Raw genomic sequence first — 14,193 nt, 5'->3', positions numbered from 1 at the left:
TGAAAGAGAGGAAGGGAGAATAAAGGATGAGGATAAAGAGGAAGAGGAAGCTGCCAGGGAGGGAAGAGAGGCAGCTATTCTCTTCCATTTCTCCTTTATCTTGGACATTGAGACAGACACAAATGACCTCAGTGGACCTCAAAGGGCAGATGGAGTAAGATGACTTCTGTGGGGTTTGATTTGATAAGTTGGACATGGATTGTCCGATTTCCCCACATTCTCTCCACTTTTTGCTCTGATTTATTCCTTTCAGTTAAGCACTGCCTTTCTCTAAGATGCTCCTTAAAAGGCAAATCCTCTGAGAAGGCTAATCATGAAGTTTTAAACTCTTGACAAGAATGAATTCATAGATTAGTGGTTCCCAAATCCAGCTGATCATCCCAAGCCCCGAGGGTACTTGTTAAGCATACAGATTTCAGGGCCTTACCCCAGACTTGTGGAGGAGTCAGAAGGTCTAATAACATGAATCTGCATCTGTATTTATAAAAAACAAAACAAAACTTTTTAGGTGTTTCAATGATTTGGGAATTTCTTACAGACTCCCAGACATGCCTCCACGTCTAATTTGTCATCCTAGAAAGAAAGGAAGGGCACAATAGTAGAACTGTACTGGGTCCTTCTAGAATGAAGATTCTAGAAAGAGGGTTCAAGTTCTCAAGTGTTAGTTGCTCAGTCGTGTCTGACTTTGCGACCTCATGGACTGTAGCCTGCCATGCTCCTCTGTCCATGGAATTCTCCAGGCAAGAATATTGGAGTGGGTTGCCATTCCCTTCTCCAGGGGATCTTCCCAACCCAGGGACTGAACTCAGGTCTCCTGCATTGCAGGTGGATTCTTTACCATCTGAACCACCAAGGAAACCCAGAAAGGGTAAAGAAGGTAACTTTTTTAAAGACAGTGGAGAATTGCTACCTAACACTTTTGCTCTAAATTGGCTGTGCCAGTGGAAATGTACCTTCATCCAAAGTCATCTTTATCAATACAGTTTCATAAAGCCATTGCAGAAAGCTTTGTTTTCCTTCTGGCACTTCAAATATTGAAGCCAGTCAACAAGTTGATACTGATCTGGCCTTGATATTTTACTGGTTTAAATAAAGAACCAGTCCATGTCAAGAAAAAGAGAGCTTAATTAATCAATTAAAAGAACACGTGCATGTTGTATGAAAGGAGAAAAGGTGAGAACTTCCTTTGACAAAGTTGGAAGAGGCTCTCGGGCTTGACAACACGCATGTGGTTAAGGCATTGCCACCTACTTTGTGGTAGCTAACCACTGTTTTTTTGATTTGAGAGACTAGCATTGAAACATATACATTACCATATGTAAAACAGATAGTGGGAGTTTGATGTATGACGCAGGGCACCCAAAGGCGGTGCTCTGTGACAACCTGGAGGGATGGGGTGGGGAAAGATGTGAGAGGGGGTTTCAGGATGGAGGGAACACAAGTATGCCTATGGCCAATTCATATTGATGTATGGCAAAAACCATTACAATATTGTAATGCTTTTAAATTAAATTAAAATAAGCTAATTAATTAAAAAAAGAACGCATGCACATTCATTTATATTGGCGGGTTATTTCAGTTCACCTGTAGGTGTGATAATCACAGATGGAGGTCCTGGTGATGAAACATCATCATTTGGCTTCTGTTTCTTCCTTCCTTATTTCTTAAAATAAAACAGAAGAGTTTAGAGTCTATTCTTGGGACACACAGAGGTAATAATGGGAGTCTGTATTCTATTTTTAATAACTGAATAAAAAATCAGGATTAAACACTGTATATTTACTTCATAATAAAAGTTCATGAGCTAATAAAAAAATCACGTTTCTTTATTTTTTTGGTGATAAGTATTTCAGCTCACTCTTTTTTAGCACTGATTCACTCATGTTGAATTGAAATTATCATTTGGATTTATACTGTTGATAAATAGATAAATAGAAAAGAAATGAAAACACAAGGTCCATTTGTTCATTCATTTGGTTGTTTTATGTCATAGGGAGTTCAGATATCACTCCCAGAAGTGTTTAGATAGAATAAAAAATACCCCAAAACCTTCAGTAACACAAAAAGACCAGAGAAATATTTTATTTTGTACTTTAATTTTATTTTACTTTATTTTTAAAAAATTGTTTATTTATTTGGCTGTGTTCGATCTTAGCTGAGGCACACTGGATTTTCATTGCGTCATCATGTGGGATCTCCTTGTTGCATTGACTCTGTAGTTGTGGAGCATAGGCTCAGTAGATGTGGCTTACAGGCTTAGTGAAGCCGCCCAGTTATGTCCCACTCTTGGCAACCCCACGGACTGTAGCTTACCAGGCTCCTCCCTCCATAGGATTTTCCAGGCAAGAGTACTGGAGTGGGTAGCCTTTCCCTTCTCCAGGGGATCTTCCTGACCCAGGGATCGAACCCAGGTCTCCTGCATTGCAGGCAGAGGCTTTACCATGTGAGCTACAGGCTTAGTTGCTCTGCGACATGTGGGATCTTAGTTTCCTGTCCAAGGATGGCACCCTGATTGCAAGGCAGATTCTTAACCACTGGACCTCCAAAGAAGTCCTGAGAAATATTTTATATAGGGCACTTTCCATGAGCTCACAAAAGAAAGTTCTGCCACATAGTAAGTCCTCTGTTTATTTTTTTGTGGGGCTCTATAGGAAGTAGATTCTGAGATGGAGATTTTTAAGCCAGAAGTCTATTGAAGGCAGTTCTTTGGGGTAATAAGGAAATCCTCAGCCAGTCCCACAGAGACGCTCGGGAACAGGGATGACCCATCAGAATGATGACAAATTCCAGAGAGGAACTCAATTGAGCCATCAGCCCCTCATACTCCAGGAGGTATCTAGAGGCACACCCAAGACAGACTCTGCTTTTGTGCCATCACCAACTCTCTATGTCCTGTGATATATGTGGGCACATGTTCCCCCCTCCCCCATATTCCTAGGACCTGTGTTGTCACATATAACATATCAAGCCTTTCCTTTTGACTTTGTGGTTGCTGAAGAGCATTAACAGAACACATTAAGCTACTTTACAATGCCAATTCTTCATGTATTTTCACAGGAGTTAGGTCTCTGAGTTGACTGCTCATGAATGCTCTCACCAGTAATAATATATTGGCCATAAAGAGAAGGATGGGGCAGGGGAGAAACTAACAGTTAAACATACCTATCATATGCCAGGTCTTGAACTAGACTCCAGAGCCAAATAATGAATTGAACATAGTAGGAATGCACAGGTTTACAAATTAGTAATTGCAACAAAATATTATGGGTACTCAAACAGAGTATGATTAAGTTCGATGGAGATGCAAGAATGAGCCTGGTGAATTTTCCATGAGAAGTATTCAGGGAAAGCTTTCTGTGAAATGTGAAATTTGAAATAAATCTTGAAAGATGACTAAATAGTGTCCAGGAAGTGGCACACATAAAGATGTTCCAGACAGAAGCAGGGTATGCAAAAGCCTGGGGTCCTGGACTTACTTGGGAAACGCCAATCATTTTGACATTGTTGAAGCTTAGGTTTGGGGGTGTGCCATGCTAAATGGCAAAGCTTGAGAAGTGGGAAGATCAGAGAGTCTTTGATTTCTTGTCAAGCTCTTTGCCAGTATCTTGAAGGCAAAAGGGAGCCTCTTAAAGATGTGTGTGTGCTTCCTCCTTAAAGAGAAGAGTGACATGATCATATTTACACTTTTGAGAATCCACTTTGACAATGCACAGTACTACTAGGCTAAGGCAAATTGTAAACTCTTTGAGGGACAAGCCCTTTAAGCCTTCATTTGATTTAAAGGTTGTGGGTAGTCAGGGAATAAAAGCCAAGAATGTGGTGCTTTAATGAGACACAGATGTAAAGAACAGACTTTTGGACTCTGTGGGAGAAGGTGAGGGTGGAATGATTTGAGAGAATAGCATTGATATGTATGATGATACAATAACAATGACATGATACATTATATGTATACATAATATACATATAACATGTATATTGTATATATAATATACATATAACATGTATATTACCATATGCAAAATAGATGACCAGTGCAAGCTCAATGAGTGAAGCAGGGCACTCAAAGCTGGTGCTCTGGGACAACCCAGAGGGATGGGGTGGGGAAGGAGGTGGGAGGGGGGTTCAGGATGGGGGGGCACATGTGCACCCGTGGCTAATCCATGTCGATGTTTAGCAAAAACCAACACAATATTGTAAAGTAATTAGTCTCCAATTAAAATAAATAAATTAAAAAAAAGAATGTGGTGTTTAAAATTGTTAACTTGTTTCATAGTTTTATTAAATAAAAGCAAATGTGAGGACTCATATTTATTGGCCCCATCCAACATTATAGTCTTCGTTAAAGTCAAATGAATCAATTCATCTTTGTCAGGACACTTCAAAAACTCATGCTGTTGCTTTCCTTTATCTATAAACAATCTAATAAAATGTAGAGAATTTGTTTAGAACAAGTTTGCCGAAGAAAGAAGTGTTCTTAGATATACTGAGGATGTAGATCAAAGATGCAGTCATATGTGCATCACTCCATCCATCCATCCATCCATCCATCCATCCACCCATCCATCCATTCATCCATATCTATCCTGGCCCACTCCAGGCACTCTACAGGATACCAGGGCTGCAAAGAGGCACAAACTCAGCCTCTGTTCAAAGAGCTAAGAATCCAAGTTCAAAGAACATATATAAAACAGATGATGGCAACATTATACGGTAATATAAATACTACTATAAAAATATATTTTCAAATAAAATAGACAATTATTTGACCACACTGATACATACCATTAAAAAATATGTACAAAGGAAATAATGATTGTACTTTATCCAAAAGAATCAACTGAAAACCATTCAAAATAAGAGTTCAACAAATTTGCTGTATATAATACAAGTCCTGAAAACCCAAGAACACTTATGTACAACTTTTGTGAGAGAAGATCTGCTACAGCCCTAAGCATCCATGCATATTCTTGGCGGATGTGCCAAGAACTCAAGGTCCTGGCCTGGCCATGCTTTATTCTGCCCAGCTCTCAGGCTTGGGTTTGCAGCAAGCTACTTTGAGGGAAGAGGTAACATCTCCACCCACAGAAAGAGCAGGCTTCCTTCTTCTTACTTTTCAAGTGAAGACGATCCCAATCTCAGAGTTCTTCTATAAATTCTGCCCACTGTGTGTGCAGTCGTCCAGGCTGAGTCCTTCCCCTCATCCTTTAGGAAGATGGAGAAGTCACACAAGCAGGGTGCTGGCACACTGGCTACTGCTTCTATCATGAGGAGTAAAGTTCTTTTTCTGACCCAGGATTCTCGTGTCTTCTGCCAGCATTCATGAAACAGTGACAGATTGGCATATTGGCTTGTAATTAGTGTAGAATCTTGGACCTTGCGTGGTTCTTGACAATAACTATAATAGCTATTTAATACCATAAAAAAGAGATTGTCAGCACTAATAAACATACGGCAAAAAGAGATGATTTACAGAAAAAGTACTTCTGACTTATATGAAGTCACCTTATTATATGTATGTGTGTATGTATAAGCATATTATATATAAACATACCATAATTAAACATATATATTTGCCTTCTCTATTCATCTGTGATATTTCCTTTATTATAAATGTTTGTGTATCTGTATAGTATATATATATATGTATTTGTACAATTTTTTGTATCTATATAGTATATACAAGGTCTTCCCAGGTGACGCTAAGTGGTAAAGAACCTTCCTGCCAATGCAGGAGACATAGGAGACGCAGGTTTGATCCACGGATCAGGAAGATCCCCTAGAGGAGGGCACAGAAACCCACTCCAGTATTCTTGCCTGGAGAATCCCATGGACAGAGGAGCCTGGTGGGCTACAGTCCATGAAGTCACAAAGAGTTAGACACGACTAAAGCGACTTAGCACAGCACAGCACAGTGTATACATATGTATTTGTACACACACGTATATACACACATTTTATATATATATATATATATATATATATATATATATATACACACATGTGTATATAATGGATACACATAAAAATATGTACCTACTTGTATGTTGAGTTCAGTTCAGTTCAGTTCAGTCTCTCAGTCATGTCTGTCTCTTTGCGATCCCATGAATCACAGCACGCCAGGCCTCCCTGTCCATCACCAACTCCCAGAGTTCACTCAAACTCATGTCCATTCAGTTGGTGATGCCATCCAGCCATCTCATCCTCTGTCGTCCCCTTCTCCTCCTGCCCCCAATCCCTCCCATCATCAGGGTCTTTTCCAATGAGTCAACTCTTCACACAAGGTGGCCAAAGTTTTGGAGTTTCAGCTTTAGCATCAGTCCTTCCAAAGAACACCCAGGACTGATTCCTTTAGGATGGACTGGATGGATCTCCTTGCAGTCCAAGGGACTCTCAAGAGTCTTCTCCAACACCACAGTTCAAAAGCATCAATTCTTTGGAGCTCAGCCTTCTTCACAGTCCAACTCTCACATCCATACATGACCACAGGAAAAACCATAGCCTTGACTAGACGGACCTTTGTTGGCAAAGTAATGTCTTTGCTTTTGAATATGCTATCTAGGTTGGTCATAACTTTCCTTCCAAGGACTAAGCGTCTTTTAATTTCATGGCTGCAATCACCATCTACAGTGATTTTGGAGCCCAAAAAACTAAAGTCTGACACTGTTTCCACTGTTTCCCCATCTATTTCCCATGAAGTGATGGGACCTTCGTTTTCTGAATGTTGAGCTTTAAGCCAACCTTTTCACTCTCCTCTTTCACTTTCATCAAGAGGCTTTTTAGTTCCTCTTCACTTTCTGCCATAAGGGTGGTGTCATCTGCATATCTGAGGTTATTGATATTTCTCCCAGCAATCTTGATTCCAGCTTGTGTTTCTTCCAGTCCAGCGTTTCTCATGATGAACTCTGCATATAAGTTAAATAAGCAGGGTGACAATATACAGCCTTCACATACTCCTTTTCCTATTTGGAACCAGTCCGTTGTTCCATGTCCAGTTCTAACTGTTGCTTCCCGACCTGCATGCAGATTTCTCAAGAGGCAGGTCAGGTGGTCTGGTATTCCCATCTCTTTCAGAATTGTCCACAGTTTATTGTGACCTACACAGTCAAAGGCTTTGGCATAGTCAATAAAGCAGAAATAGATGTTTTTCTGGAATTCTCTTGCTTTTTCCATGATCCAGGGGATGTTGGCAATTTGATCTCTGGTTCCTCTGCCTTTTCTAAAACCAGCTTGAACATCTGGAAGTTCACAGTTCACGTATTGCTGAAGCCTAGCTTGGAGAATTTTGAGCATTACTTTACCAGCGTGTGAGATGAGTGCAATTGTGTGGTAGTTTGAGCATTCTTTGGCATTGCCTTTCTTTGGGATTAGAATGAAAACTGACCTTTTCCAGTCCTGTGCCCACTGCTGAGTTTTCCAAATTTGCTGGCATATTGAGTGCAGCACTTTCACAGCATCATCTTTCAGGATTTGAAAGAGCTCAGCTGGAATTCCATCACCTCCACTAGCTTTGCTCATAGTGATGCTTTCTAAGGCCCACTTGACTTCACATTCCAGGATGTCTGGCTCTAGGTCAGTGATCACACCATCGTGATTATCTGCGTTGTGAAGATCTTTTTTGTACAGTTCTTCTGTGTATTCTTGCCACCTCTTCTTAATATCTTCTGCTTCTGTTAGGTCCATACCATTTCTGTCCTTTATCGAGCCCATCTTTGCATGAAATGTTCCCTTGGTATCTCTAATTTTCTTGAAGAGATCTCTAGTCTTTCCCATTCTGTTGTTTTCCTCTATTTCTTTGCATTGATTGCTGATGAAGGCTTTCTTATCTGTCCTTGCTACTCTTTGGAACTCTGCATTCAGATGCTTATATCTTTCCTTTTTTCCTTGCTTTTCACTTCTCTTCTTTTCACAGCTATTTGTAAGGCCTCCCCAGACAGCCATTTTGCTTTTTTGTATTTCTTTTCCATGGGGATGGTCTTGATCCCTGTCTCCTGTACAATGTCACGAGCCTCATTCCATAGTTCATCAGGCACTCTATCTGTCAGATCTAGGCCCCTAAATCTATTTCTCACTTCCACTGTATAATCATAAGGGATTTGATTTAGGTCATACCTGAATGGTCTAGTGGTTTTCCCTACTTTCTTCAATTTAAGTCTGAATTTGGCAATAAGAAGTTCATGGTCTGAGCCACAGTCAACTCCTGGTCTTGTTTTTGCTGACTGTATAGAGCTTCTCCATCTTTGGCTGCAAAGAATATAATCAATCTGATTTTGGTATTGACCATCTGGTGATGTCCATGTGTAGAGTCTTCTCTTGTGTTTTTGGAAGAGGGTGTTTGCTAGGACCAGTGCATTTTCTTGGCAAAACTCTATTAGTCTTTGCCCTGCTTCATTCCGTATTCCAAGGCCAAATTTGCCTGTTACTCCAGGTGTTTCTTGACTTCCTACTTTTGCATTCCAGTCCCCTATAATTAAAAGGACATCTTTTTTGGGTGTTAGTTCTAAAAGGTCTTGTAGGTCTTCATAGAACCATTCAACTTCAGCTTCTTCAGTGTTACTTGTTGGGGCATAGACTTGGATTACTGTGATATTGAATGATTTGCCTTGGAAATGAACCGAGATCATTCTGTCATTTTTGAGATTGCATCCAAGTACTGCATTTCAGACTCTTTTGTTGACCATGATGGCTACTCCATTTCTTCTGAGGGATTCCTGCCCGCAGTAGTAGATATAATGGTCATCTGAGTTAAATTCATCCATTCTAGTCCATTTTAGTTTGCTGATTCTTAGAATGTCGACATTCACTCTTGCCATCTCTTGTTTGACCACTTCCAATTTGCCTTGATTCATGGACCTGACATTCCAGGTTCCTATGCAATATTGCTCTTTACAGCAGCGGACCTTGCTTCTATCACCAGTCACATCCACAGCTGGGTATTGTTTTTGTTTTGGCTCCATTCCTTCATTCATTCTGGAGTTATTTCTCCACTGTTCTCCAGTAGCATATTGGGCACCTACTGACCTGGGGAGTTCCTCTTTCAGTATCCTATCATTTTGCCTTTTTATACTGTTCATGGGGCTCTCAAGGCAAGAATACTGAAGTGGTTTGCCATTCCCTTCTCCAGTGGACCACATTCTGTCAGATCTCTCCACCATGACCCACCCGTCTTGGGTTGCCCCATGGGCATGGCTTAGTTTCATTGAGTTAGACAAGGCTGTCTAACTCAAAGGTCCTAGTGGACCTCTGTTGGCAAAGTAATGTCTCTGCTTTTGAATGTGTTATCTAGGTTGGTCATAACTCCTTCCAAGGAGTCAGCGTCTTTTAATTTCATGGCTGCAATCACCATCTGCAGTGATTTTGGAGCCCCAAAATATAAAATCTGACACTGTTTCCACTGTTTCCCCATCTATTTCCCATGAAGTGATGGGGCCAGATCCCATGATCTTAGTTTTCTGAATTTTGAGCTTTAAGCCAACTTTTTTCACTCTCCTCTTTCACTTTCATCAAGAGGCTTTTGAGTTCCTCTTCACTTTCTGCCATAAGGGTGGTGTCATCTGCATATCTGAGGTTATGTGCACAAATAAATATGCGTGATGCATATACACACATAAATACTAATGCATGTATACCTCTACATAAGCAGGCTTCCCTGGTGGCTCAGCGACAAAGAATCTGCCTGCTGATGCAAGAGACATGGCTTCAGTCCCTGATTTGGAAGATCCCTTGGAGAAAGAGATGACAAACTGCTCCAGTATTCTTATCTGAGAAATTCCATGGAGAGAAGCCTGACAGGCTACAGTCCACGGGGTTGCAAAGAGTCAGACATGACTTAGCAATTAAACAACAAATATACATAAATACATTATATATCTATACACAAACATTTACAATAAAAGAAATATCACAGTGAATAGAGAATGGAGTGAATAGAGAAGGGGCACACACATATATGTTTATATACAGTATGGTTTTACATACACACATGCAAACACATATATTAATAATAAGGTGTGAGCTTCAAAAGGTGGGAATCAGGGTTGCATTTAATGAAATGATAGCCCCCCAACAGACTAACAATTCAAAAGAAATCCCTTAGAGCATACTAGGTAATCCTGCCTACTAGGAAATATTTTATGCAAAATTCCCATTAAATAAGCTCTTCTTTCCTGCTTCTCCTGGCTGCCAAAATCAAATACATGCTCTGGTGCAAAGGTTAATCACATCCCTTTAAGGCGAAAACCCTCTAAAATCTGATTGCCAAGTGTTAGGGGAAAGTTGTAAATAGGTAGTAAGTTCTGAATTAAATTTAAGGCTATTTTAATTATAAAAGCATTAATGACAGCAGGAAATTTAATGAAATAGTGGACCATGAAATCAGTGTTATCATTTTAATACATAGCAGAGTATGACAAACTCTGTAAGATTCCTGTTCTCTTTCATGTCTATTACAATTTCCTTCTATTAGTTTCTACAAATAGAAAATTACATATAAAATTGAGTTTAACCAAATCTCTGTTAAAATCAGGCAATCTGATTTGGTATTATATAACCACACTGAAATTTCATTTAATTTAGAAAGGGCTTCTCCTGGTGTCTTGAATACTAACTACTTTCCTAACAACATGTATGTAGCTCTGAGTTTGACAGGGGAATAATCCTTGTGCTCAACAATAGATCAAGATTTTAACAAAAAGAATGAAGATGGATAGAAATGGAGAGCTTGACCCATCCTTCTATTGGAGAGATTTCAAAAGCATTTCTTGAAACGGTCTGAAAATATTTACTCTTGCTTATCATCTTACAAAAGAATTTTTTCTGTGAAAAAGTTGAAGATTCAGATGTCAGGCCTGACTGTCTCCAAATACAGCATGTCTGTATCTCTCCCTTGTGGTCTCTATAAAGAATAAAAAGCCTTAGAAAATAGGTCTTCTGTGCTTCTACTATACTGACTGGTTGTTAGAATAGAGGTGTATTTGAGGTTTTCTAATCTTTCACACAGATAAGAAGTGTTTCAAAATGAGTTATTTTAATAGGAGCTTAGTTTATTTTAGAGGAAAGGGCCCAACCTAGCAGTTAGGAGAGAGGTGACCCTTGGGGAAGGAGTGCTGATTTGAAGGAAAGATGACTCGGAAATCTGGGTGCTGATAGTGTTCTTAACCTGGGTGCTGGTTAGAGAGTGACAGTTGTAAAAACGGACCCTATAATTGTGATAGGTGTGATTCTCTATATGCATATTAAACTTTACAAAGATTTTTTAAAAATATTATACTTTTATCGGGCTTTCATTGTTGTTTAGTTGCTAAGTCATGTCTGACTCTTTATGACCCTTTGGACTGTAGCCTACCAGGTTCCTCTTGTTCAAGTCATTTCCCAGGCAAGAACACTGGAGTGGGTTGCCATTCCCTTCTTCATAACAGGGTTTTGCCTTTAAACAAATATAATACATCAGAAAAAGATCTATTGAGTAGACTATACTCCCCTCTTATGACTTGAAAAATATGCCTGGTTCTTTGAGCAACCAATAGGTGAAGAGTAGCCCTTACCCTAGGATATCTGGTTGCTTCCGGAAGAATCTGCACCCTAGGCTTTAACTAGCAGACCCTGAGCTACCCAGCCCTCAGGTCTTCTGAGAGGAGCATGGAGTTTTCTTGGTTACCAGTGTTCCTTCCTACTGCTTATACCTTACAAAGTTGTTTTAAATTAAAAAGTAATTGCCTGTACCTTTGGACTCTATGGGAGAGGGAGAGGGTGGGAAGATTTGGGAGAATGGCATTGAAACATGTAAAATATCATGTATGAAACGAGATGCCAGTCCAGGTTCGATGCACGATACTGGATGCTTGGGGCTAGTGCACTGGGACGACCCAGAGGGATGGTATGGGGAGGGAGGAGGGTGGAGGGTTCAGGATGGGGAACACATGTATACCTGTGGCGGATTCATTTTGATATTTGGCAAAACTAATACAATTATGTAAAGTTTAAAAATAAAATTAAAAAAAATACAGTTGCCTGAAATAATACAAAAACCTTTATACTTACCCACTTTATATAAATCTTTATTCTTTACTGCTTCCCTGGTGGCTCAGCAGTAAAGAATCCACCTGAAATGCAGGAGATGCAGTTGTGATAAAGCAAGGAAGATCCCTTGGAGGAACATATGGCAACCCACTCTAGTATTCTTGTTTGGAGAATCCCTGTGGACAGAGAAGCCTGGCAGGCTACAGTCCATGGGGTCACAAAGAGTCAGACACAACTAAGTGACCGAGCACATTTTCTGTTACAAGTAAAGTGGCCTGAAATAAAATAAAAATCTCAGTCAGTAAAAAAATTTCTAGGTTGTAACTGGTAGAAATTCCTAGGCTTGGTTTATGTTGTACACCATAAAGATAAGATTAGAAGCAAATAATAGGATCCCTATCTCCTCTGAATCTGACCAGTCCATTGTGACTTGTCCAATCATATCTCCTAAGAACCGTCCAATAAACGTATCCTTAACCATGCAACAGAATCCTAAAATGTTTGCCTAAGCCATTACTTTTATTTTGATTAGTTTCCAAGTCGGCAACTTTCTGTCAGCACCTAATCTGTATTGAATCCCATAATCTAACAATGAATCATGCACTCATTTAAGCAAATTGTCCTGAGCATCTAGAAATATAACTCACTTCAGCCTTTAAGGGTTTTTCACATCTGGCCACCTCTCTTCTCCCTTTCAGTTAACCCTATCTTCAGTGGTATGGCAGACAGTCCTGTTTCCTGACAATGGATTTCTCTCTCTTTTTTTAAAGTAATTAATTAATTCGGCTGCACCAGGTCTTAGTTACAGCATGCTGGATTTTCCATCTTCATTGTGTCACATGTGACCTTTTAATTGCAGCATATGGGATCTAGTTCCCCGACCAGGGATCAAACCCAGGCCCCTTGCATCGGGAGTGTGAAGTCTTAGCCACTGGACCACTAAGGGAATCCCACGACTCTGGATTTCTTAAGGAGATCACTGCAAAGTCAGGCTGGAAAGCAATGCAGAGTTAAAAAAAAAAAAAAAAGTAGTGCAAAAACAAGAATCAGAATGAGAATCCCCTGGTTCCAATCAGCAGTTTACTTTTAAATAGATGTATGACCTGTGCAGCAACTTTGCAAAATATCTGCCCTCATGGGTTTATTATGAGGATTGAATAAGACACTGTATGAGAATACATCTTGTTCTCATAACAGCATATACAGCTATGCAGCAGTTTTGACAGTGAGGTAGTTTATGTGTTGTAGGCAACGGCTTTGTGCTTGGGGGCAAGGAGCTACTACCACTTTGAAAATATTTTTAGCTCTTCTCCTGTAGAGAGGTACTCAGAGACCCAGCCAAGACAGAGAAGGGCAGAACTGTTTTTGTTTCACTTCTGGCCACTTCACTGGGTATCTTTCAAAAGCAGCTAGGCTTGCAGTGCAAGATGCCAAATTACAGCTTCAACCCTGTGAGACAGGATGGTCCTCCTCTCTCCTTCCAGATGACTGTCTGAAAGAATTTTGTGTTTGTCCTCAATTTGCTGTGTTGGGAGCTTCCCAGATAACTGACAACAGTGGATTGTGATCATAGTATTTAGGTCATTGGTGGCATCTTGGAGCAAGTCTGTACAGAAAACATTAAATGAGCTGAACATTTTAAGCTCCAGTGATAACGGGCAATGGGTGCTCTATAAAGAAACTGGGTTGGGGGAAAAATGACTTTGGAATTCTTCAGTAGACTGAGGCCATTTATTTTCTTTTTAAATAAAAAAAATAACTTTATTTGTATTGGTTGTTGTTTAGTTGCTCAGCTATGTCCAACTCTTTGCTACCCAGCGAATGGACTGTAGCCCACCAGGCTCCTCTGTCCATGGGATTTCTCAGAGAAGAATACTGAAGTGAGTTGCCATTTCCTCCTCCAGGGGATCTTCCCAACTGAAGGATAGAACTCGTGTCTCCTGTGTCTTCTGCATTGGCAGACGGATTCTTTACCTCTGAGTCACCGGGGAAGCCCTTTGTATTGGGGTATAGCCAATTAACAATGTTGTGATAGTTTTAGGTGAACAGTAAAGGGGTTTAGCCATACATATACATCTATTCTCCCCCAAATTCCCTTCCCATGCGGACTGCTATATAACTAACATTGAGCAGAGTTTTATTGTTGGTTATTCATTTTAAATATAGTAGTGTGTA

General features: G+C 40.0%; 1 non-coding gene across 1 annotated transcript; it reads left to right on the top strand.

The window, feature by feature from the left end:
- Positions 1–1,151: 1,151 nt before the first annotated feature.
- Positions 1,152–1,277, top strand: LOC113904513. Its single transcript, XR_003514536.1, has one exon. It is a non-coding gene; the product is annotated as a U6atac minor spliceosomal RNA (small nuclear RNA).
- Positions 1,278–14,193: the final 12,916 nt, after the last annotated feature.

This window comes from Bos indicus x Bos taurus, chromosome 14 (genome assembly GCF_003369695.1).
Source record: "Bos indicus x Bos taurus breed Angus x Brahman F1 hybrid chromosome 14, Bos_hybrid_MaternalHap_v2.0, whole genome shotgun sequence".
Lineage (NCBI taxonomy): Eukaryota > Metazoa > Chordata > Mammalia > Artiodactyla > Bovidae > Bos > Bos indicus x Bos taurus.
The sequence above is the reverse complement of the archived record's forward strand: the minus strand, read 5'-3'. Positions and strand labels throughout refer to the sequence as shown.